This window comes from Streptopelia decaocto, assembly GCF_964273445.1.
Source record: "Streptopelia decaocto genome assembly, chromosome: 2".
NCBI lineage: Eukaryota > Metazoa > Chordata > Aves > Columbiformes > Columbidae > Streptopelia > Streptopelia decaocto.
This window is the reverse complement of record NC_138655.1, coordinates 152,878,217-152,900,263: the sequence shown is the minus strand read 5'-3', so window position 1 is coordinate 152,900,263 and position 22,047 is coordinate 152,878,217. Positions and strand designations below refer to the sequence as shown.

Sequence of the window (22,047 nt, the reverse complement as noted above, 5' to 3'; positions counted from 1 at the left end):
CTACAGGAGCTCTCGGCCCAGCTTGTTTAGTTTCTCCATCACTTAGAATGGATTACAATAAACTTTTCAGGCAGGAAGATAGATGTGATCTGTCTCCCTTAAATGAATTCCTGTAACTTGCTCAGCTGAGGTTTGTTCCTGAGCCCAAAGGCTAGTTGCCATTCCTCCAAGGATTCAATTGGCCAACACTTAGCTTGAGAGCCCCAGGCTTAGGACACATTTCTGCTTAGGATTTCTTCTCTTGGACACAACAAAAAGCTCCCCAGGGAGGAGCCAGGATACTTCATGTTGTTTTCAAAATAACAGATTCTCAAGATTCCTCATAGCATATTCAGTTCTTCTAGTCAGAGCTTGATTTAGAGACAGCACTGGTATTTGTAGGCCTTACAGGTGTGTTAGATGGGAAGGCAACTGGTTCAATCTTGAAAGTCTGTTTTCTGAGTCAGTAAAAATATCTGATCTTTATTGCTCTTAGCTTGTATTAATAAGCTAGGATTTAGATTTGTTGTGAATTAGATGTTGGCATTTCTCTAGCATTCTAAGAGAGAGGCTGAAACTGTGCTGTTACCTTGTGTTACCTTCTCCATCTTTACATCATAAGTATTTGAGTAGCTTCATGTCATACTCAAGGCATCCAGTAAATGTCTTTGGTCAATCCCTGTGGTTCTCATGATCTCTATAACTGTGTATAGATAGAGTTGACTATGAAATAGAGTAAAAAGCCACTTAAGCCGCAGACCAATATTGGCGTGAGGACAACTATATACAGCCAGTCCGAGTAGATGCAGATTGGAAGCCAGGCTGTAGTTTATAATTAGCATTTCAGATGGAAGAACCTGTCATGATGTCTATATTAGACACATGTTGTGTCATGGCTGCTTTTCAGTTTTTACTGTATAGGGCAAATATGGCCAATCTTACCCTATGGATTACACATTAAAATTCCTGTGTGAGTAAGAGCCAAACCCCCTGTACCATATGCTTTGGAGGGCTGAGGGCTCCTAAAATACCGGTTGGGACTTGTCTCCATGTTCAGCACTTGTTGACTTGTTGCTTCCAAATCCAATAATTGCAGTTTATTTAGCCACCACTGCCTTGGCATGGCCCTGCTGCCGGGTACATGACTGGCAGCCTCACGGGAACCCCGTCTGAAGTATTTGGAGGCAGGAGTGGGTGAGGAGCTGCGCACTGGCCACCACCGGCTTTGGCAGCTCTGGATGGGCAGCTCAGAACGACAGCTCAGGTTTCTGAAATGGTTTACTAGTCATGCTGTCTCACTTCTGTGCTTGTAACAGATTTTCGATATAGTTCTGTATGGCAGGATTTCCTTCCTGTAAAGTACCAGTGTCAGCACTTTGCTGTAGTACTGGGCATTTGGAGAATAAATTAGAAGGGAACAGTTCTTAAGGCAAACATATTTTATTCTGGGGCAGGTCTGCTTCTAAGAGCAGAAGCAGATGAAGATAATATGCCAATAATTCTAGCACTAGAAGAATAGAAAATTAGAAGGAAGAAATAGTGCATGTTATTTTGGTGGGAGCAACAGATGGAGAGAAAGTGATTTTGATAAAAATGAAAGCAAGTGCAAAAGTAAAAGGCAAGCAGATTCAATACAGTAAATTGTTTAATGGCTCTATAAAAATGGCTGGAACTTCAAGTTGATGGTACCCCTGTAGTAGCAGGAAATTAAACTGTGCTTAAGCCATAGAAATCATAAAAAAGCGCTTGCTGCTATGATTTTCGGATTAGTTTTAAAGAAGGCACTACATTAAGGGTAGCGAACATTGTACTTAGTAACTAAATGAATGTTATTTTGAAATTGAGAAACTGCTAATAACTTGGGCAAGAATGTCACAAGAAGTAGCATCATCTTCCTCAAGAGAAAGATCTTCCTTAAAATTTTCACCAAAAGACAACAAATCTTGCTAGTGATTCCCTTACCAGTACTCTGCTACTGTTTATTTGTTCAGAGTGCAGGTGTCTGCTCTGGACAGACTGAAATAAATTTCAATTTACATTTGCTCATAGGCCATTCTTTACTTTTTGCCATGACATAAGAAGTTCTGTTGTCGTCAGCGAGCGGGGGCATTCACTGTGATAAAATCTGGAGCTGCCCCCATAGGTTTTTAGAGAACTGAATGTTGTTCTTTCAGAAATTGTCAGTTTTCAAACCTCAGCACGGACGGTGCTTGTGCTGTAGGATGTGAGCCCTGCACTTGGAAACATCTTCTTGTATTTTGTTCTTGAGTGGAATTAAACAGGAATGGTTTCTTCAGTGTCACTCATTGAATCTGAATGCTTTTATAATCAGAAGCTATATGGTGGGGTTTTTTTCCATTTTACAAAAATTAAGACAATGTATGAACTGCTAAGAATATAGATATATCTTTTTTAACTGAGGTTAAGAAACTTTCCTGGTGTCACAGCAAGTCTGTAGCACTGGCAGAAATTGAACTTGGTCATACCTGCAGGACAAACCTTCTTAAACAAGTTTATTTGCTGTACTGCTGAAGCTGGCTGTCAGCAACGGGCCGTGCCTTGGCATTTCTGCTTAAAACAGATCGGAGTGGCACAGGAGACAGGAGACTCAGGACCAAAATAGTCAGCACAATCTTCCTGCAGCTCAGCTTTTCTACTTCTCTGACTTGTAGCAGATTCTTCCAGAGCGCTTATCAGGTCAGGCAGTATTTTGAATTCTTTCTCAAAAAATTCTTGCGCAGATTTTACACAACTCTTCCTTTTCTAAAGAAAAACAATTAAAAGAAATATATCTTTTTAAGCTTGTGAATTATTAAAAACGGTGTGATTTAAAAAAAAAAATAACGAATGGAGACAATATAATAATTTTTCATACTTCCTCATCAAATTTGCATGAAACAGCAACTCCCAGTAAAAAGTATTGCCATTTTAAATAATCAGTTGTGCTTTCCAGTATGTACTTCCGCAGCTTGCTTTCTTCTAGCTGTTAGCCGTGGCCAATTAAAAACACAAGTCAGTTTAATTTTTATTCCTCATAATTACCATTTTCACGTTCACTATATGCACTAAACTTTCATAGCAGTTTTGGGGTGATTTTGAAAATATTTGTAATTTATTTGTCAATGCTGCGTTTTGGGCTTTTTGAGAAGCCGGCCAAGGAGCTTAATTTGCTGCTTTCTTGGGATGAAGGACTTCTCTTACCTTGTCCTATCCTTCTACCCCCTGTATATCAAAAGCTGCTAAACAGGGAAATAGAATAAAGTCAGGACCTCTGAGAAAATCAGAGCACAGATGAAATGTACCGTGTTGCTTTCCCACGATAGCGGGAAACAAGAGATAACGAGGAACAGGGAGGATGTCAGGGAGGTGACCTGTAAATCCAGGAAAATGTAGAGCAAATTGACTGGACACTGAAGAGGCTCCTGGTGTGGGAAATGACTGAAAGAACTGAAGTCACCAGAGAAGTACTAAGATATGGCCGAGAAGAACAGCAGAGAGCAGGTCGTCAGTGTTAAGAGGCCTCACAGAACTAAGGGTACAAAATTTGTATCAATGTGATGGATTACCTGAAGGAATTTTAGTGCCACTGGTGTTTACCTCGTTGGCTTTTGAAAATAAACATTTACCTAATTGAGTAGAAGAGAAAGATGACTTTTTTTTTTAATTACAAGAGAAAAAATGATGAAGTCCACTACTTCTGGACAAGATCCAGGAAAGGCAAATTTTCATAGTGATAATATATGGCATTCTGAATGTCTTTACTATATTTGTAATTAAAGTAGATTTGCAGCTTGTAACATCCCCAAATTGTTAGGAAGGCATTTCGTAGTATGAGTTACATTTTAGCTGTTACTGTCTGCTACAGTCCCTTTCAGAATTACTAACAACATCCTTGTATCTTCCATCTAGTTACCTTGTACCAAACCGATTTATTTCCTTCAAGAGAAAAAATCAAGTGTCTCAGGTTTTTTGTGTGTTTATCATATAAATGATAAGTCCAATGCAAAATACATATAATTCTTCATGCCATTATGTTATTTTTTTGTTTCACTGTCTGCTACCTCCTTCGCTATAAAAGTGCAATCTCTTTGTAATACACTTTGGATTTATTTATTTTTTTCAGATTGAGCGATTCAAAGATACCATGTGAGGGAAAAGCAATTTATGTGATATGGCTACATTCTTAAGATGTAAGAATGATAAATTAGAAACACTGCTTTAGGAGTTTGCAGTCATTTTGCTTTTGATATGAAGAACTGTATTGCTTAAACCTGTTTCGTTCTTCACATACCATAGAAATCTAATAGTATGGTTCTGTACAGATTCTTGACTGAATTATGACTTAGATTTGTTCCTTAGGCTGCTTTACTGGGATATATTAATGTATAGATATCAAAAATAATGTATTTCCTTGGCAGTGCTCTACATTTGTGTTTGATTTATATTTATAAAGCCAAAATCTTATAATAAATAAAATAACCAAACTACTTGCATAGCTTTCTTTTCAATCTTTTTTCCTTATCTGCATAAAAATTACTGCGAGCTCGCAGGCTGATACCTGTGGTAAGCAGATGTTTCACATTTTGTATTTCTCTGCCATCTTATCTGCCTGCTTATCCAGCCATGTAGTCCAGTGTGTCTTCCAGAACATTTTTATTCATAGCAGCATTATTGACTCTTGTCAGGATTGAGACCTGGGGGCTGTGGGCAGTGATGAAAGGTGAAACTTGAAACACGTATCTTTAAGATATCCAGCTGCTTGATTTGCTGCTCTGCTGGAAAGAATGTTTGTCCATCCTGGTTATTTTGAAACTAATTCCTTGATTTTTAGGAAAGAGGATGTGACTGGAGCTGAGAATTAATCTGAAATTCTGTTTTTCTTGAAATGGAGTTCTAATTAATGCCAGAACTTTTGATTTATGTATTTTCCCCATATGGAGTATTTTAAAATAATTTCTGTAATCCCTGGGATAAAGCTCTGGTGAAGGATTATATCTGATTCATGATGGTGGAGTAAGGGAAGAACAGGAGGAGAGACAGAGCTTAGAGATTTGTCTTTGCTATTTACAGGTCTTGGGCAAGCCCTTTAACCTTTGAAAGCCTCAACTCCTCCTGCTTTAGATTGTGGGCAGGGTTTCGAAGCTCTTCAGAAGATCTAACAAAAAAATCCAGCTTCTTTTGGGTGCTGGGAACTACACTAGAGAATACAAGTGACTCAGTCATCCAGTCGTAGTATTTTTTTTTCTTGAAAGGCTGTCTACGAGCTTTGGAAATTAAATAGTTTTTAGAGAATGTTTAGTAACTTAGACTAGCTCTGTATCCTATGGCAAGTCCAGTACTGAGTGTATTGGCCATATACATCCAGCTGTGCTTTGAACTGTGGAATTTTGTAGTGGAATCAGCTTGTGGACGTGAGCTGACTGATACAGTGGTGGGGGATAATGTTTGCTCTTGGAATTAGCCTGAGTCATTCCATAGAATATTGCTTCCACCAGTCTCCATCTGTGTGCAGCTCCCATTACCATCCCCATCATCATGCTGCATTTTGAGGACAGTCATGCCATGATATCTCCAAGGGAAGCATTTTCCTCTCCCCTCTCATGCGGACCTGCTCAAGGAGCACCCACCATAGAATCATAGAACAGTTCAGGTTGGAAGGGGCCTTCAAAGCTCCTCTACTCCAGCCTCCCTGCAATGAGCAGGGACATCTTCGACAATCTGATGTCCTGTCCTTGTGAGGCCTTGTCTTCCCCTTGTGAAGTTTCATGTTTGTCTTCATGCTCTTGTCTTCATGCTCTTGTCTTCGTGCTCTTTGAAGTTTTCATGTTTGTCTTCATGCTCTTGTGTGGTGGTGGTAAGCATCTCGTGACCATCTCCTGCCCGCTCAGACTGGTTTGGACATGCCAGCTTCTGCCCTGGTGTCATTCAAAACCACTGTATGCCATTTCCACTGCTTTCTTGTGGTGCCATCATAAGAATTATCACCTTTTGTATTTAAAATGTTTTGAATGAATGCTATTTACATTTTTACTTTTAACAACGTATTTGAAGTATGGAAGAGTTGATAAGCTCGTTAACTAATCCAGAGCTTTGTGTTAGTAATTAAAAAATGAGTGGTGCCAGTTTTTGTCAAAGCTGAAGGTCAACGTATTAAAAAAATGTAGTACTAATTTCCCCTCTCCTGCTTCTTTTGTGAAAATTGAAATCTGTATGGTTTTTACAAATACCATTTTTTTATAAGAATTTTGCTTTCTTTGCTCAGCAAAAATAAAATTATAAAACATCGTAATCTTAATTCTTCCTTACTTTAGAGATGAGGAAAAATGAAATTCCAGGTGCAAACCAATGGACAATATTACAGCAATAAGAGTATTTTCACTGGAGGTTAATGTACAGTAGGGTTACTGTCTCTGGCCTGGTACGATCTGAAGCTTTTTGCATTTGATAGATAAATGAGGAACACAGTGGGTTTGTAATCTTAGGGAGTGAGCAGCCATCTAGGATTCGAGGGTTTGAATCATGTTAGAATAGGTATTTAATTACTCATGCTAGTGTCCCTGCTTCATCAGAGCAGCGGAGCGCTCCTCGGCCTGGGCTGTCCGCCAGCAGGTCCACTGTTGGTGGGGAGCATCTTCTTGCCATGGAGGGTCCTGCTGAGGCTTCTCCAGCCTCCAGGTGAACCATGCGGTAGTCAAGTGCCCTGGTGAATCACACCTTTAGAACACAAATATCAAAAAGTCCTATTTTAACTCAGGTAAATGATTGTAAATACTAAGCCAGAGAGCTTACAATATTTGTTTTGAGGTGTCAATCTCTTGGTTTTCCTACAGCAATCTGTAAATGCTTGTACTGAACCTGTGTGAACATCACAGAATCACAGAATGTCAGGGATTGGAAGGGACCTCAAAAGATTATCCAGTCCAATCCCCCCGCTGGAGGAGGAACACCCACATGAGGTTACACAGGAACGTGTCCGGGTGGGTTTGAATGTCTGCAGAGGAGACTCCACAATCCCCTTGGGCAGCCTGTTCCAGTGTTCTGATACCCTTACTGAGAAGAAGTTTCTTCTCAAATTTAAGTGGAACCTCTTGTGTTCCAGTTTGAACCCATTACCCCTTGTCCTACCGTTGGTTGTCACTGAGGAGCCTGGCTCCATCCTCGTGACACTCACCCTTTATGTATTTGTAAACATTAATAAGGTCACCCCTCAGTCTCCTTCAAGCTCCAGAGCCCCAGCTCCCTCAGCCTTTCCTCATACAGGAGATGCTCCACTCCCTTCAGCATCTTTGTTGCCCTGCGCTGGACCCTCTCCAGCAGTTCCCTGTCCTTCTGGAACTGAGGGGCCCAGAACTGGACACAATATTCCAGATGTGGTCTCACCAGGGCAGAGTAGAGGGGCAGGAGAACCTCTCTGACCTACTGACCACCCGCCTTGTAATACATCCCAGGTACCATTGGCCTTCCTGGCCACAAGGGCACAGTGCTGGCTCATGGTCATCCTGTTGTCCACCAGGACCCCCAGGTCCCTTTCCCCTACGCTGCTCTCTAACAGGTCATTCCCCAACTTATACTGGAACCTGGGGTTGTTCCTGCCCAGATGCAGGACTCTACACTTGCCCTTACAACATCCACAATTGTTAATCTCTTTGTATTGGGTATTTGCCAATAGAGTAATTAAGTTAATGAACTTAAAATTACTTGGGCTTTAAAAAAAAAAAAAAAAAATCTCAGCACGTTTAGCAGCATTGGTATCTACCTACAGACCCCTGAAACGTGACCCCAACTCCCACTGTGCCAGGATCCACCTCAAGCAGTGGGTAACTATCAAAACACCAACTCTGTTTCTGACGCTGGCATTTTAATGAATCTTTAAAATATGCTCTGTCCTCACTGAAGACAAACCTCGATTCTAAAACATTAGCGTGTTAACAGACTTCTGCCATCCTGGCACCCTTTTTAATGTAGGAACAATAGTGTCTGTCCAAATTCACCACTTGTAAGGAAGATCTGTCCTGGTGGTGTGATTCGCTTGGCATTGCTTATGCAGAATATTTGTTTGCAAACAGGGCAGATTCTGTTTTTCAATGTTTTGTTGTTGTGCAGTACTTCAAAGAGTTGCCTTGTATCATTTCATGTATCACTTAATCATAAAAAACCTCCTTGAATATACATTGTGGGAGCCTCAGAAGAGCGTTAATGGTATTCTGCTGCGGTGGTAGCCAGAAGGTCGGGATCTAAAATTAATATTTTTCTGAATAATTCCAATTTTGTATCAAGGTTGATTTTTCATGGTTACTACTCAAAGTATCATGCTAATTTATGGCTGTTACATATTTTTCCTTTGAAAACGAGGAGGGCTGTTCCCTTCTCCTCACAGATACAGGCATGCTAGCTACACATTTCTGCATTAGAAATAATTAGACATGTTGGTAGATTCTTGGACTCATCTCAAATGTGTGCAGAAACTCTATAAAATTAAGAAAAACTGTATTTTGAAAGGAATCTACTGGACATTTTTAGGTGAGATTCATTAACTTTTATCGATATCATCAATAGATGCATCTGAAAGCATTTTGAAAGAATATTTAAGTAATTTATTTCTTTAAGGAAGACATCACGTATTAGCTGAGTTCCAATACATTTTTATTCCTCTTTGGACAACAGTTGAATATAATTGTCTTTGGATTAATCAGTTTTTGAAGTCTTTTTCAGTGACATGTCTAGAGAGGATTAAGAGAGAGATTACTAAAGCATTAACATTTTTTTTGGTTGTTTTTAAGAAGGAATCCTTGCCTTAAGTCAATTACAAAATGATTTCCTTGTAAGAAACTGTTGAACAACCTAAAAAAAATCAAATCACCTATAGCAGGTTTTATCTGTCCTAGGGCTTGAAAGAGATGTACAAGCAGTGAGGTCCTATTTTGGTCATACATCTTCTTTTCTAACTCTTTCTTTCCTTGTTATATGGTAAAGCAGAGTTGTCTTTTTCTTTCCCCATAACAAATGTTGAAGTTCCTTTTCTCTGTGTTCTGTTAGATGAGCAGCAATAAAGGAGAGGAATAACATCCCTTCTCACATCTTCTGCTACCATTTTTCACTGGGGAATAGTTTTGTTTTTCTTGTGCTCATTTTTCATGTGTATTAACTTGCTCCATAGTGTTCTCCAGTTTGACCTTTATTTTATGTTTTGCTTTGGATTTCGTCAGTATGATGATACATTTTAAATGCAGTTCTGTAAGGTTACTTTAATTTAATGTTTGAGTAGCTATGTTCCTCTGTAATTAATGAAATTAACTTGATCTGGAGCTTGGAAAGACTGTCCTATGTATGATTTCATAATTTAAAAAAAAATAATATGTTCTATTGAACAGATCTCAGACCACAGTTCATTTGCTTTTGGCTTTAGGGAACCAAAGTGCAGCTGCACCCTGAATTCCTGCTGCCGAAGGGTTCCTTCCAAACATCCTGTTCTATCAAAAAATGGTGTGTGACATAGTGCCAGCTCTGGGAGTCACAAGCCGACCTTCTCCTGTAGGAATCTGATTTGAAGTCACGATTGCTTCTTTTTCTTGCCTGCCTACAGTAGTCCTGGTTTAGTGCTGGACTGCACCGCGTCACACAATATGGATATTGTTAAGTAGCTCTGTAATAATATCTCCATTACTTTCATACCTTCAGTGTTTCTTGTCTGGGGTGGATTTTTGTTTTGTTGGTTGGGGTTTTTTTTGTGGCTTTGTTTTGTTTGGGGGTCGGGAGAGTTGTTTTGGTTGGTTGGTTGGTTGGTTTTGGTTTTGTGGGGTTTTTTTCCCCTCATTTCAAATTTATTGGAGAGGCTGAAGACTAAAGGGTCGAGAAAAGTTTAGTCTTTGCTCTAGGTTGAGAACAGTTGCACTGAGTCAGTGACACAGGTACAGGTGTGATCTGTTCACCACCGCCCTCCTCCTTCTGGTACATCTGTACTGATACATGTCCCTGTGTGGAGGCTGTTCAGCAGCTCTGCTTTCACTTTGCCTCTATTTTATGTACTTAACAGAAAGAAGTTTTGCTTATCTAAGGCATTTTTGCTAGCAGGCGTGCATCCGCGGTTGTGCACGAGAAGGACCAAGCTTGTCATCTTCATTATACTTCCAAAGTGGCAAAAGTGTCTATTACAGATCAGGTTTTATTATAGCTGTCCAAGAGTCCTACTCTTTATATCTCAAGGAAATACCACCCCCTAAATGACACAGTGTACTCAAGCAAAAACTATGTATATGTGAGTCCGAAAACCCATAAAGGCAGAAACAAAGAACAATCTGTCATTTGAGACCTCAACCAAGGCTTATTTTTTTTCTAAAGGTCTGTTGGACTTTATTTTGAGATGCAGCTGATTGTAAGAGTGAGTCTTAGCCCTTGTCTGTAATTCATCGCTTGTGACAAGTGGAAGAGAAAAAGATCTGCTTTGGGTGAGGTTTGCCCATGGGTCTAGCCAAAACCTAGATGGAGCCAGCCAAGATGGTTAGCAAAAGGCAATATTTGAGCTGGGTCATAAACCTTGAAAAGACAGTCATAAATCATAATTAAGGTTTTCGTTTCCTCGGTGGTATAACTCCTCAGAGATGAAGGCTGAAACTGTTTACCAAAGCCCATTTTTTGTCTTAGGAAAAGTGTTTAGGAAACCTGAACCAGGGTTTATTAAGCATATCTATGGGAGACAAAAGAGGGAATTGTTGGTTTCCGAGCAGCAAGCAGCACTGACAGGCTGACCGGCGTGGTCAGAAAGGATATTTAATTTCAAAGGATAAACTACAAGATTCATTTTTTTTCTTTTTTTATCTGAAGTTAAGCTTATCTGGTATGCCTTATCTAATTTAACTTATGAGAATTGTAAATTCAGCTATGTTAAGAAAACAATTTATTTTGTTTTAATTCCATTTGCTCTTTGTTTTAATAAATCTTGCTTTTGTTAGGATTACTGTTTTGTGGGTAATTTCACACAGATGTCTTCAAAGAGTAAAGAAAAATCCATAACTTTTAAAGAGAATAGCTGAAGGGGAAAAAAACCCCAACTCTCTGGAAGGCTTTTACATTCCTTTGTGGTCCTACTGGAGGGGTTTGGATTAAAGTGTTGTGTCAGGAAGTTGTCTTGCTGCAGTTGGCAACCATAGGAGACAACGCAAAAACTGAAGCAGAGATAAAGAGTTAATGTTTTCAGCCTATAAAATTTACATTTTGAATTTTTCAAAGCCCTATAAAGTGTAGGACTATTATACTGAAGGGAGTAAAAGGTCCTGTCTATGAAATGGCAGAGGGTGAGGTGGGGAGGTATTCTGTTTGTTTTGGACATGAAATATATAAATTTGTTTTAAGATATATAGTAATATGAAATATTATGACAAATTATCAAGTTGTCTTGTTTTCTCCTTCTTTTCCAGCTTCATAAGATCAAGAAATTAGATATTTAAGAGTAGCTTGTAATTTTATAAGGTATAAATAGTGTTTTTAGACAGCGTACATTTTGCCTGTGGAGTTCACCATGGAGGTCATATAGTTAAATATAGTGGTTCAGTTTTCAAAAAGGCTAATAACAGTGGCAACAAAGCATGCTTAGAGAAGGGTAATCAAATCTTATGATTTAACACATAAGCACATTACCTGTGAGCATCTGGAAACACCTCGTCCCTCTCTGTCACCTGCAAAGCCTTCTGCAATTAGTAAGGTTCATTGTGGGTATTTGTTGCATCTAATTTTCGTGAAGCATTGCTACTAGCAATCGTTAGGGATAGGGCACAGACTTCTGTTTGTCATCACATTGTACCAAAGCCTTGCACAGAACGTCGCGCTGCTTTTCTGTGCTGCTGTGTTGAATGACACCAGCATGGTCTGAAACAAAAGAACCTGGCGATGTGGTGCTGGCTGCAAAAGCACAAAATTGCCTGATCCACCATCAAATAGAAGTGAACGTGAACGGGTTTTACATGTTACTTTGGGATTTAATTCGACTGTTTATTTTGAAAATCAGTTGTTACAGTTCATGCAAAAAATCTCTGAATTTATAACCAGTATTAAGATAAGAACTGAATGCATGGAACTAGGCAATTTATTTTCTGATAAAAAATGGAATAGTATTTTATATCTGATTTTTGCTTTAATTTTTTATTTCTGAAGTTTGGTCTAAACAGCAACTGCTGAAGTGAAAATATTTTATTTAAATGCAATGAGGGGTATAAACAGATTTGAATCAAATATGAGTTCCTCCTTTGTAAGTAAAACCTATCCAAAGGAATTTAGATGGTGTTGCTTCTTACTTAGCAGGTTAGGGAAGAGCAACGTGTTCTAACAGGTAGAAGAACATGCCGTTAATCCTTAATAAATCACAGGAAGAGACAAAGACGGCTTCCGAGGCTGAAGGTTTGAATTATCGTGTCAGCTGGATCCTGAATGTTTTGAACGGCTTTTCCGGCAGCGTCTCCATTGGGGAGACCTGGGGGGGTCTGGGGGCTCCTCGCCGGCCCACGGGCTGTGATTCCACGTACAGCAGCTCCGGGATGGGACGTTGTACCCGTGGTTTTGACATTTTTCTCATTTATTTTACATTCCAGTTCAGAACTTGAGTGAACTCCATAAAAGTCAAGGTCACATTGAAGCAGCTCTTGTGAAGGAAGGGAGGTGTTTATTTTAAATTGTTGAAGGCAGAGACATCAGTGTTGAAAATTTCCACTACTTACAGTTGCAGCTTTTTTTTTTATTTTTTTTTTTTTTTTAATTTTAATTCTTACACGAGGTGGCTGCATGTGGTACATCTAGAAATCAGAGCAACCAAATAAATCTGATTAGCCGAATGCTGATAAAGTTGGGAGGGCGAGATGATGGTTCCAGTAGCGACATGGTCATGAGGCTGAAGGCTCAAAGTTATAAAAAGGGATGAAAAAAATGTAGTTTTATTTTACTGATTTGAAATAAACAGAACGTCTTGTGACCTAGGTGACAAAATTTAGCCTCCTGAAGTAAGAAAGGGTATTAATTTTCTTTCTTAGCTCAATTTCTACTTGATCAAGGTACTGTTATAAAATAGTGAAGAAAGTTCTGCAGTTAGGCTTTTGCAGTTCTGTTTTGTCTGGCTACATAGCCACGTTTGTAGAAAATATGCTGCTTGCAAGAAAAATGAAAAGGTGTCCTGCACTGCAATTTTTTCTTAATTAAAGACTCAATCCATCAAGAAAAAAATAAATCAAAATACACATTATTCACATTTAAAATTATATATCAGACATTGCCATTAATCACCCATTTTACTAGAATTGCAATGATATTACTAGGGTTATAATTGACATTTCTTTTTTTTTATTTTTGAGGAAAAATATGCATTAACTGAAGCCTTTCTCAATGAAAAACACAACTGCATTTCTTGACTTTAAACAGATGGGGTAAAAAAGATATCTTCAGCTATTCAAATATGTCCATATGGAAACTGAAAACATACAGATGACATTTTTCATCCAAAAAAAGGCAAATAGCAGGAAAAAAAAAACAAAAAAAAGGTGGCTAGAGCCCTTAGCTGAGATGCAGGAAATGCAGTTTCTAGTAGGACTTTAAACTAGGTGAATGTAAGCACTGGTTAAAAAGGGTGTCCTGAGTGGAGTGCGTGTGATTTAAGTCCAGCCATATGAACTAGTCACCCTAATCTCACGTCATCTTCCGTTGAGAGAAATGGTTAATTTTAGGGTTTAATTCATCTGACCTATTTGCGATGTCTGCCTCACAACGAGATGGATTGTTGCACTGAGCAGATTGTGTCAAGTGTGAAGGGAGCGTGGAGTGATTAGCTCAGAAATAGATGTCTGCATTTAATCCAGTTTTTCCAATCTCTCTCGCCTGTTGGAGGCTGCACTAACAAAATAACAGACTTACAGTGGCTATATAGCTGGAGCTTCTACAGTGTTCACCTATGGTGCTGGCCACTCCAGATGACGTGAAGCGATCTAAGACATATTTCTACATATGTGTTTCCACAAACCATTTTGGTACCAGTAAAACAACATTTTTCGAAGGAGAGAGCTTTTTTAAGAAAGTTTTCTGCTCCGTGTTCATTTCCGCTCTACTGTGACCGACTCCTTCACTGAAAGGATCATAAAAGGGTTGGACTAGAAGGAGGACATAAGCATTCAGTGGCCTTGCCAAAAGCAGAATAAACATTTCTTGATGTGGGGAGCTGAAGTTTCAAATGTCCTTCTCTGAACGGCCATGCTATGGAAAGAATATCGGTTTGTTTGTCAGTGTTATTTCCTGCTCTCGAGTTGCTTAATACGCTCTGGTTTTTGCAACACGGCACACAGGGAAAATAATTCTTGGTCTAGGGGCTTTACTCTTTCTTTACATCAGAAGTCTGCTTTTTTGCAGAAAACTAAAACGCCTAGCTGAATGTTTCTGCAGATTAAGGTGAAAAATGGTTTTATCTTTAAAGAAGGTTTGCCTGTTTCCTTGTTTCCTGGCTCTAACTAGCAGGAGACACTGCTGGGCAAAAGAGAACTTTAATAAAGCTTATGCTTTTTCCTTTGAAAACCAGACTTTCTGCCTTCCCAGCACATTTTGGGGGTAAATCACTGCTTTCTTCTCTGAACAGGTTAGTTAACTTTTGTTGGCCACATTTTTTTCCCTAGTAATTATACTTTGGGGGCCCTGTGTTACAACTTCTGCCTTGAATTGTTTTTACAGAGCAACTGGCAGTGCTGCTGAATGGGGTTTCGTGGTGCTTCCCATTCTCTGTTCTCAAATGCTTACGCTTTCGTGGAATGCTGCCTGTTTGGCTGTTACCTGCCATAGATAAACGCTATGTGTTGTCACGTGTTGGACATTTTGCCTAATACAGAATTTATTTTTCTGTGCAAAAAGTGCTAGCGAGAAAGTACAGTAGTTCTTTAACTTGTATGAAGTAGTTGAAAGACTATTTGAAATGCAATTATTAAGTATATTCAAACCAGGAAGCACAAAGAAGGGGAAGAGAAATGGAAGTGCAAATGTAACTGCCTTCTTTTATTTTTGTCATCCTCTCATGGTATTATGTGGATCCCCAGCCAGATGGCTACTGGCTATAAGATGTATGCGGATTCACAGGATTTTAACTCCTCTGTTGGTTTCCCATCTGTCATAAACTACAAAGCTGCAATCCAGAGACTGACAGGAATGTCAGTGTCTTCTTTAGCGCACCGAGATTGTTACACTCACAGGCTGCAGAAGGAGCAGGAGCCACAGGACGGTGTCTGTTTTAACAACTGGGGAGTAAAATGTCTTGTGGTCAGTTTGAAGTAGTGCTTTGAAGCACGGGTGACCACTGTGGTGGCAGCAGCCTCAGACAGACGTTGCCTGAAAAGTCTCCCCAGAAGGAGGGGTTTTTTTTACTGTTGTTGTTGCTCAGTGAAGATTGTAAACCCACAATTGTCTCTGGTAGGAAATCTCATCTTTAAAAATAAAATAGCAGACTATCTTCAACAGAAGGAGGTATTAAAAGTTAAAATCTCTCAGCACTGGAAAAATAGATGTAAACAGCTAAAAAAACCCTACGGTCTTTGTTTGCTTTAAAATGACCACTCCAGCATTCTCTAGTTTTTTCCCTCAGCATATGTCTTCACTTGGATGGACACATTCTGTTTCATTAAATGGAGGTGAAAACAGTGGAAAACATCTCAGGTTTCATGGTATGTGGTAGAACAAGGCATTGGTCACTTTGTGGGCACCCCCTGGGGCCTTGGCATCACTGAAACAAGGAACCTTGCTCCTCAAAGTAAAAGAAGCTCTCATAGTCTTGCTGTATGTCATGTCATACTCAAGGAAGCAAAATGAAAAATTGAATTAAATCTTCCTGAAACAGGTGTGAACAAGTTGAATAGAAATAGGGGCTGAGCAGATTCTAAACCATTTTAGAATTAATTTTAAGAAGTAAGTGTATCTAAAAGAAATACATACATAAGCCTGTCAGGAAATCACTATTATGAAGTCTTCCCAAATTTAGACTTGGTTTTCTTAATTAATGGATTTGACTTATGTGAGAATAAAAGTTACACCCCTGTGAGAAAATAACCACTTTCCTAAGTAATAGCTGTCTGAAGTCAAGCAATCTGTTAATTCAGCTTCAAAAACTCTTGTCATGAACAAATTAATCTCTCAGTTTCCACTCTGGGCTCAGTTTTGCAGGACAAGTTGCAGATAAGAGGATCTTGACGTGTTAGACGGTGCTTCAGGTGGTTTCCAGTCCTTGGTGCAGTAGCCCAGAGTTAAACGCCCCATTCAGCATCAGGTGTCACAACTGGAGTTGTGCTGGCCAGGTGCTTCAGCAGCACAGCAGAACCCCGGTTTTCTGCCTATGTTGGAAGAACATGATGCGACAAGATATTGATTGGAAAGGCCGCCAGAACACTCGGATTTTATTTTCTCTCCGGCAGAATATTATATTGCGAAGCCAAGCTTCAGGCTTTGTTGTGACACCATAATGCTGTGATACTCTTGCAGTTCGCTTTCTTTGGGTTAGGCGGAGAAGGAAGATTTTTGCAGAAATCACAAGAGGGGGCTGTATTTCATGAATGGCATTTTCTGAAATTTATGTTAGGCTGATGGTAGGATTAGTTAACTTTGCTGGGTTTTACCTTCTGTTGGTAGCCACAGGGCTGGCGCGCTGTTCAGTCATGTCCTGCACCTCCATGAATTCCCATCACCCTGTAGGGTTGTCAGAACTCAGGCTCATTCATCTGCATTAAGGGTAAAGGAGTAAAATAAAGAAACCAGCCAAATGTTGGCAGTAGACTAAGTTAAATAATCTGAAAAATGAAATCCTGCTTCTACTGACAAAATTATTCTGTGTTTCTGTGTCTGAAGGAAATGGCTGACAACAGCATGGTCCTGTTGCCTGTAATAAACCTCAGCCCCAGATAACGGTACAGCAGGAAGAGCTCTTGAGCGCTCAGGAAGTAATTTCTTCCCTAAAGGGCCTTTGTAATCTGCTCTATGTCATCGCCATCATCATCAGTGCTTGAAAAAATAGGTTTCAGGTGCACCTGTCAGAGGGGAGGCAGAACATTATATTTCAAGTGAGAAGTATTGTAACCTCGCAGAGCTGCAAGAGCTCCTTTGTCTCTCAGGCCTGTAGCCCTAGCATATGCCATGGATGGGCATGTGAATGTATCCACAAACCATTGGTCGAAGTAATAAGTTTCCCATAGGAGAAATACCGAACAGATATAAAATGCAAGAATCATTCTGATGCGAGATGGATTTTCGGTGTCAAAAAAGTGCATAATTCAGTTCACCCACAACTACTCCTGGAAAAGCCTTGGGAATAATTCTCTATGTTAAAAAATAAAGACATATTGTAAGTTGGCTTCAGGTGAGAGATGAGAAGTAAGAGTTGGAAGCATCTGAAAGTTATAGGTAGTAGAAAATGTACCAAGAGATTACACTGGAGATCCCACCAAGATCTTTAAAAGAAACAGCTCACCGAATGTGAGACTGCAATGCAAGGTAGCAGGTATGCTAGAGGGAAAAAGCTCTGTGCCAGAGAAGCCCGTTTGCCAACCTCCCCCAAACCATCAGACATACCAGAGCTGGTTAGAAAACGAAGTGATATATTCCACCTGTCCTCAGTCCTGTGTCTTTTAAACAACTTATAGGAAAGAAATGCTAACCTGCAATGGTAGGGCAAAGTTTTATTCATGTCAGCTGTTAGCAGGTTTGCTGAGAACCTGGTGTTATCTGAAGTAATGGCAACTTACTGTCATCACCTGGCCTGTTGCTTTGGAATTTTTTTTTAATAATTTTTTGGCTTTTAAAGTTTCTCTTCGTAAAGTTTGTGGGTTTGAAGCTGACTTTTATCATTTTTCCAGTTTTTATTTATAAACTTTCGCAGCAAAGATAAAAAGAAAAAGATCATGATTATACTCAGCTCTTTTCCACTTCAGGATTTGTTTAGTTTTGCATCCTGTTGTTTATTACTGTACATTGGTTTTCATGAAAATTGCTATTCTCGCATGTCCATAAACTGTCCTCTAGGCAATGTTGTCCTTGCGCAGACACGAATGTCCGGGGGGAGTGCTGAGTGCGATCTGAAGAAAGAAAGTGCAAACAAAATTACTTACCTGCTTTTGAGGGATAAAAAAACCACTGAAATGTCAATGAAAAAAAAAATCAAAAAGAACCTTCAAAATGCATAGGGATTAAGGCTTCACTAAGGAGTGATGATAGACGTGGTTTGGGGCAGGATGAGAGGAAAGCTTTCTTGGAATGCGTATAATTAATGAGTTTGTGTACTGCCTGTGAAGGGGAGAGCATACCCTCCAAATATACTTCAGGGTACACTTTTAAGGGTGATGTCTATGCCCAGCCTAGGAAGTACATTCTCTAAACAACAGAGAAATAAGGATTTGGGGAAGGGCTTCCAGTTCTACAAGATATTATTATTATTATTATTATTATTATTATTATTATTATTATTATTATTATTATTATTATTATTATTATTATTATTATTATTATTCCTGTTGCTCTTGTTTTGATGGACTGTCCCACTGCTGGGGGAGCATTGCATGAAACTTTCAGGTCCATTATTTCTGACATTCGCCTTGAATTTCAGAGGCAGGATCTAAAGCTCAGTTTTTACGATTTGATCCTCTCCCTGCCTTAAAGTTTCTTTTGATTAATGCTGTAAAAGCCGGTAAGCTTTGGCAGTGTTTATCTTTGGCTCATCTTACCTGCATTACAGATCTATGTATTTTAACTCTGTGAGTTCTCAGCCTGTTTCTGAAAGTTTCCAAGGGTGAGCCCAGACATTTTGGGCTTCAAGGAGTCACAGTTTGGAAACCTTAGTTTGTTCAAAATTGCACTTGTTTTCTTCATATAGTATCGTCTTTCCCTGAGATGACTGCTGACAAGAGAAAATCTCTGGGTTAACATTGCTCGTGGTCTGACTTTTGGAGGAAAGTGGTCACGTCCGCATAACACACTGACTGTCAAATAATTCAATATCTGAGCAGTTTTAGAAGTTGTGTAGTTGTGCTTTTATTTATAGAGAGGGAGAGGCCAAAGAGAATACCTTGGAAAGAAACAAGTTCGGGCAGTCTTCGTTTTTGTTAAGGAGCAACAAAAATTGATTCAGCTGCCTTTTGTCAATAAAAATGCAGCCTGGTGGAGGAAGAGTTTTTGCAAACATCCAAGGTTCAAGCCCTGTTGCTGGCAGCAGAATCACAATTTGTACTTTAAAGATACTGTCAGCGGTGTGTGGTTCAGAGAAAGAGAAGAAATAAATTCAGAATCTCAGGTTACATGGCAAAAAAGTCAACATCAACTCCTTATTTTACTATATAGCTTCAATAATCTGCAATGAATTTACATTTTTTTCATTATTTGGCTCTTTCCATGTGTTCCTAGTTATTCGGCATGGAAAATGTATCTCTTTCTCTTATTTTTTAGTATGAAACTGAGTTTATGTGGAATTATGTTCCCTGCTAATATACTATGAAAAATAATTTCTTTATTTGTGCTATCATACCTTATTTATTATACCTTACTTACTGATGGAGGAATGTATTGCATCAGTTCAGCTGAGACTTACAGAATAACCAAGCTCCTTAACTTTCCGAACAGAAAGGAAGATGATGATCAAAAGCTTGCTTTCGGAGAAAGAGCTACTCTTCTTGTTAACGTTTCTTAGCATTTTCAAAGATGTCTTCCACCTCTCGCTTTTATTAGAGTTGCAGAATCAAAGTGGCATCTATTTATCATCCAAACGGAAATTCCAGCCCTCACCGTCATCCTTCTTTTGGCCATGATTTTTCCATTTTTATGACCAAGCGAGCGTTGGAGCCTGTCAGGATGCAAAGCTGCGTTAATCATCTCAGCTCCCTACAGCCAAGCCAGTGGACAAGAAATGTCTATTTGCTAAGGGCCTGTCTACATGGGGAAATATCTCAGACTGCTCATTAGGTGTTCACTCCTGCGGAGTCTCCTTGAGCATCTTCCTGTGGTTTAGCTTTAGGCTGCTTTGGAAAGTATGGAATTTGGTAGTGGGTGTATTTAAACCCCAGAAAGCCTGTATGAGCGTGCAGCGGGGGTTCAGAACATGATCCTGTCTCCACGTGTCACTTAATCTTCTGTAACTGACCCTCTTCATGCTCTTAGTCTGTGGCAAATGGAAGGTAAAACGTGTTAGTTCAAGCCTCTTAAGGCATGTGTGTGTGACTTGCTTGTGTGTCCACGCGTCTGTGCACTCATACAGGGGAGCCAGAGCATTGCTAGTAGCAATTGGGTGCTAGTGTTATTTTTGATAAATCCCCAAATAAGCAAATATGAAGAGAACTTGTTATTTTTCAGCCATGGTAGGGGACGAGAAACGTGTAGGATGATCTTCTACCCCTCGTATGAGCCATCCATTATTTAGTGGTGTTGAAGTTAGTCGTCTTGGACCCTCTTCTGTATGGAAAATTTCTTTGAACAAAGATGAGTAGTTTTCTGGAGATGAACAACTTAAAGGCTGCTTAATACCAGTGTATCATCATCCTGGAAATAAGGGGCTTTGTTACTATGGCAGCTAAATCTTATCTTCTTGGGAAAGGTACATCACTTCACAAGAACTGTATTTTTAAAGCAAATTATCACAGTATCACAGTATCACAGTATGTTTGGGATTGGAAGTGACCTCAAAAGATCATCTAGTCCAATCCCCCTGCTGGAGCAGGAACACCTAGGTGAGGTCGCACAGGAACATGTCCAGGCGGGTTTTGAATGTCTCCCGAGAAGGAGACTCCACAACTTCCCTGGGCAGCCTGTTCCCGTGTCTGTCACCCTCACTGAGAAGAAGTTTCTTCTCAAATTTAAGTGGAACCTCTTGTGTTCCAGCTTGATCCCATTACCCCTTGTCCTATCATTGTTTGCCACCGAGAAGAGCCTGGCTCCATCCTCATGGCACTCACCCTTTATATATTTATAAACATTAATAAGGTCCCCCCTTAGTCTCCTCTTCTCCAAACTAAAGAGACCCAGCTCCCTCAGCCTTTCTTCATAAGGGAGGTGCTCCACTCCCTTAATCATCTTGGTTGCCCTACGCTGGACCCTCTCCAGCAGTTCCCTGTCCTTCTGGAACTGAGGGGCCCAGAACTGGACACAATATTCCAGATGTGGTCTCACCAGGGTGGAGTAGAGGGGAAGGAGGACCTCTCTCGATCTACTAACCACCCCCCTTCTAATACACCCCAGGATGCCATTGGCCTTCCTGGCCACAAGGGCACAGTGCTGGCTCATGGTCATCCTGTTGTCCACCAGGACCCCCAGGTCCCTTTCCCCTACACTGCTCTCTAATATGTAATTTCCCAACCTATACTGGAACCTGGGGTTGTTCCTGCCCAGATGCAGGACTCTACACTTGCCCTTGTTAAATTTCATCAGGTTATTCCCCGCCCAACTCTCCAGCCTGTCCAGGTCTCTGGATGGCAGCACAGCCCTCCGGCGTGTCAGCCACTCCTCCCAGCTTAGTGTCATCAGCAAACTTGCTGATAGTACACTCAATTCCCTCGTCCAAGTCGTTAATGAATATATTGAATAATATTGGCCCCAGCACTGACCCCTGGGGCACTCCACTAGATACTGGCCTCCAACTAGACTCCGCACTATTGACTACCACTCTCTGGCTTCTCTCCCTAAGCCAGTTTGCATCCCACCTCACTACTCTATTGTCTAGACCACACCTCCTCAACTTAGCTGTGAGGATGCTGTGTTACCAGTGTTATCTCCATTGTGGAAACTCTTTATTTAGTGTAGCTTAATTTCATTAACTAAGACTTAGCCAAACCACGCTAAACTGGTTTTAATTGAAATTGCTTTCATTCAGAAGTTTGCTAAATGCGTTAATAGTGTATACATTTCCAGTGGTGGTATTTTCTCACGTAAACAAAAACTTGGGTGGTTCTGGATATTCCCTTGTAACTGTTAATTTTGTTCTAAAACAAAATAGAAACAACCAAAAAAAAATCTCCATGTATTTCAAACCTATTAAAAATTGAAATATATTAAGGAAAATACTGTCTATTTTAAAAGATTAATGTGGAACCT

The 22,047-nt window shown here is 39.9% G+C and overlaps 1 protein-coding gene across 4 annotated transcripts in view; it reads left to right on the top strand.

Annotated features, from left to right (window-relative positions):
- Nucleotides 1–22,047, top strand: part of ZMYND11 (zinc finger MYND-type containing 11) — a 107,456-nt gene that overhangs the window by 17,443 nt on the left and 67,966 nt on the right. The gene's annotated exons all lie outside the window — the stretch shown is intronic.